The sequence below is a fragment of the Mesoplodon densirostris genome, chromosome 16 (genome assembly GCF_025265405.1).
Source record: "Mesoplodon densirostris isolate mMesDen1 chromosome 16, mMesDen1 primary haplotype, whole genome shotgun sequence".
NCBI classification, from domain to species: domain Eukaryota; kingdom Metazoa; phylum Chordata; class Mammalia; order Artiodactyla; family Ziphiidae; genus Mesoplodon; species Mesoplodon densirostris.
In genome coordinates this window covers 14,451,912-14,456,735 of record NC_082676.1, presented here as the reverse complement: position 1 = coordinate 14,456,735, position 4,824 = coordinate 14,451,912, and positions in this window count along the sequence as shown.

The following is a 4,824-nucleotide window of genomic DNA, read 5'->3' as shown; positions in this document are numbered from 1 at the left end:
GATTTAAAAGAGGCCAGAAATTATTTTGTCACTTAGTCTCCGCAGTAGTGTGTCAATAACTTGAAAACGGGTTGTGATTTCAATGGCACTGAATTTTTTTCCCCTCTAGTTTCCTTTTGAAGATCTAGTAAAGTTAGATTTTTTAAATCTGTGCATTCCCAGATTTAACATATCCGTACATATCTACTCATAATCATTCTGAGAATTGTCAGCTCTCTGTGATTTTAACTAAAGGAAAAAATGATAAAATCGGCATTTCCCCCCCCCACCAAAGAATGAGGAACTGGAGGGTTTGACTACTGTCTGAAGACAGCAAAGACAGCAACTTACTTTTGTCTCGCATCAGCTGAATCTGTTAGCTCCCCTTTCTTTTCTGTTCATCTCCCAAGAATGGTCTTTCATAACTGAAATGTACAGTATATTAGCCAAAAGATGTTTTAATTTTGCAAAGAAAAATCATGCCAGAGACGGCCGAGTCTGTTTCAACCATTATTGTTTCTGTAGCATGCATACTTTGGGTTTCATGGTAAGATGTGGTTTGCCAAGAAAGAAAATTACAGCAAGAAACTATGTTGAAAACATATACACTTCTGATTGAGAAATGGGAAAAACACGGAAAAATTCTGCACGGTAATTGCTTTAACGTGAGTTTTAAATGTCATTGTTTGACTTATGTCAAAAAGTCCCTCTTAGCTAATTCTCACATATGCTGTTACCAAATATCTCACCTTAAAAATGGCAAATGTGGGGCTTAACTCTGATGATCTTGAGGCTTTCAGAGATAGCCGTAGTCGTAGTGGAAACATTCCAAATTTTTAGATTGTGCAGGCTGAGTTTTTTTTTAAGGTTACTTAGATATCGATTTTATTTTCTTGACCCAAAATAAGAAAACACGGGGAATTCTCAAAAGCTTTTTACAGGCTGCTATTATGAGAAGAGAAGCCAAACCAACATGTATTAGGTCATGAGTTTGAAGTGCATAAATAAGCCCTTGAAGGTCACCAAAACAGGGCGAAAACCACCAGTTCTCCTCACCTCGGCCAAGTCAAATTCCTGCCTGTTTGACGTGTTTGATTCAAGTGGACACAGAAAGGGGGTTTCTGAGCCCACGGTTGAAAGATCTCAATTTGATTTGGGTTCCGAAGATGTTCTTGGGGTAAAGCGAGAGGGGAGGGCTGGAATTCCCATCTCCTTTGGATCACTCCCTCTCACGGCTCCACTGAAAAAGCAGGTTCCGGGGCACCCCTTCCTCCGAAGGAGATGTTTCTTTCCTGTTGTTTGGATATGCAGAAGCCAAAGGTCAAAAATGGCTTGCATTCCTTCTGGTCAATTTCTTCACCTCCCATCCCCTTCCTGTAGTAACTTAGTGGTTAAGGTGTTAGTAGTTTCCAGAACAATTTTTTGGTTCCTGGGAACACATACATGTTTTTTGGGCATGTGGGGTGCAACGTGTAAGTACAAACCTTTAGGTCTTCGTTGATGGGCAGCTCCCCGAAATGCGGAGCATGTCCGCTGCATCCCCGAGTTTGGTATCAGCACCAGTGCTGATGGAAATTCCACGCAGGGAGAAAACCTCCTCATAGGAAAGACAGAAAGGGTATCGCTGCAAAAAAGGTTGTTTTCTTTTGTGGGTGTGTATTATTTGCACGTATGGGGACTTTTGTTTCACGGGTTCTAGAAACACTTGTCTCCCTAGCAAAGGTCTGAATGCCCTTCCCAGTTGGGAAGGGGGTGGGGGGGGAGGGGCACAGGGGGCAGATTCCTGCACCTCTGGCCTTTTGTGCGACTGGTACAGTAGAGGGAAGCGGTGACTCGCGGCTTGGAGGGTGTCATGTGGCATAACAAGTTGTGACTTGCCGCTTGTGTTGTAAACAAAGTTTTGGCCCCATCCAGCCGTGAAGAAGAATGGAGCCGAGAAGATTATTCACCTCCGGTCTGTGACGGGCCACCGGGGCTCTCTGGTGTTCTCCTCTTGCTAAAGAGACCATACTCCCCGGAGACTTTAATTTTGGAGTGTGGAGGGAAGGGGGGTGGGAGGGGAGAAAGAATGTCTTAAACACAGCAAATGTCTGAAACGCTCCGAATGTCTTCAGCATTGCTCTGGCACCCACAAGAAAGACAAAGTGATAAAAGGACACAGAAGCAGGCTTTTGGGGGGATGGGGGGTGAACAGAGAGATTAGGGGACTTGCTAGTGGTTTGATCTAGAGTGGAGAGTTTTCTGACGCCTCGGGAGCTCTGGAATGCCTTGCTGAGTGTCTTTAGGAAACTGATTTGGAAATGTCTTTCCCTGCAGCTTTGCTGGCATTTCTTTGTGCCTATTTTTAGTGAATTGTTTTTTTGTTTTGTTTTTTAAAAAGACACAAGGTTTGTTTGAGAATAACGAGTGGCCCATAGTTATTGAACACTTATTATGTGCCAGGCACTGTGCAAAGCAAACACTTATATTTCTGGCTCCAAATAGCCTTAGATGGAATGTGCTATTATTATCACCCCTATTTTACAGACGCGAAAGTTGAATCTCATGGAGAAGTAACTCGTCCAAGGTTATATGGCTCATGTCAGAACCAGGATTGAACCCAGTTTTGATTCCTAACCACTAGGATATCCAGCCTCCACGCGTGCTCATGTAATGAGAGCTACGTTTTCTCTACACGTCTGCCCTGGAGAGCTAGATTTTCAAGTCAGTCTCCAATCGTTTTGCTTGGAGGATATTAAGTGATGGTCAGGTATAAAAATTGGGTTCAAAATAAGAGACATCACCTGATTCTCACAGAATCTTGAGCCTGTCCTTGTAGAATAACTAAAGTTTAGAGTTGAAATCTGTTGAAATGGTGGCTGCATCACTGCAGTTAGCTGGTCTAAGCTATTGTCTGTGGCCCCTTCTGTGCTAGCAGAGTTGAGTAGTTACTATAGGGACTGCGTGGCCTTCTACAGAACGTTTGCTGACCCCTGAGCTATTGCAATCTGACAAGACAGATTTTGTTGACAAGGAAGATCATGCGCTTGGGACATTACATATACCATTTCACTGATTTATTATTTATTGAGTGCCTCCTACGTGCCTCACATGTTGCATGGTGATGGGGGAAAGTTCCAAATGCATTCATTCTTCCCCTCATTTATTCAGCATTATTTACTGAGCTGTGTTCTAGGCATTGGGCTAATTACTGGCAACCCAAAGGCAAGAAGGACCCAATCTGGCACCTCTGATGACAGGATCCCAGGGTGTTTTCACCAATATCACCCTGACTCTTCTCTACCTTTGAGGTTTCAGGGGGCAGAGATATGAATTCTTGAGCTTTCTAATATTCAAGCAGGAGGATGGAGAGAAAGACCCAACTCTGCAGACTCTTATTCAAAGAAGCCATGCCCAACTTGTTAAGAACAGTACACTGGCTTCTGTGCCTAGAACTGTGTCGGACAATGCCCATGGCTTACTCCCTGCCTCAGACAGACAGTGACCTTCTGCTACCCTTAAGAGGTGGTGGGGAGAACAGGTAGGAAAAGGGAGAATCTTTCCACATTCAAACCTTGGCTCTGACTTACAGCCTAGAGATTAAGAGCCTGGATCTCTAAGATTTGTGAGCCAGGAGCCAGGCTGCTTGGGTTCAAATCCTTGCTCAGCATTAACCAACTATTTAGTTTTGGGCAAGTTACCTAACTTTTATGTGCCTCGGTTTCTTCACCTGTAATACAGGGTGGTTATCATGGAGATCAAGCTAATAAATATAAAGTGTTTGCAGTAGTACATGGCAAATAGTACAAGCTATGTCAGAGTCGGCTACTGTATTATTGTCGTTATTATTATTATTATTTAAGCTTAAATGTATTCTTTACAAGCTTACATGACCCTAAGCTCTCTGAGTCTCAGTTTCCCCTCTGTAAAATGGGGACGACGATCATCCTGACAATAATAACTGCTTCAGAAGGCCATTGTGACAAGTTAAATGAGGCAGTACATGTACAACACTTTGCTTTGCTACAGCGCCTGCCCACATTGAACGCTCATAAGCCAGCTAGTATGCTCAAGCCAGCTGTCATTACGTTTGAGGTTACAGGGAATTACATACTGGGCCAGTGATGTGCCTTTAAGCTGTTGGTCAGTGGAGTCCTTTTTCAGCATCAAGAGAATGGAGGGCAGTGGTTAATAACACAGACCCTGAACTCAGACACTTTGGTCTGAACCTTAAGTCCATCACTCACTAACTATGCCGTCTCGGGTTGGGGACTGAGCCCCACTCAACTTCCCAAACCGTGGAGGCGACGGTCGCTGTACGTTAGGAGGTTGTGAGGGTTAAAAGAGGTAGCAGGGTGTCTGGCCCATAGTAAGGCCTCAATAAATGGCAGCTTGTGTTATTATCACACCCACTCCTTGCCTCACTCCCGCCCCCGGGAAAGCACTGAACATTCGTAACTTTTAATTTGAAAATAAAAGAACACATTTTAAAACTGCCAAACAGATTTAAAATTATATTTATTAAACAAAACTAAAATATGCTATGAAAGCCAGACTTTGGGCTCAGACCAAATTTTTATAACCCAAGCTTAAAGGCCAAGGAGTCCCTCAGCCACAAAGGGGACATTGTGATTGAACCTGAGACGTCAACGCTGCTATTGAGTGGTCTTTGAAATGCACGCACGTTTCCCTGTTAAAATGAAAGGGAAGTCGTGGGAAGAAAACAAATGAGGTTCTTGCTTACCCCAACAAACCTTAATGAATTGAAAAAGAAAAGCAAAAGATGACTCATTTTTCCTCTGCTACCTTATCCTGCCAAAGACGCGTGGCCCACTGCTAACCCCGGCTTTGAAAGGTACCTGCTCA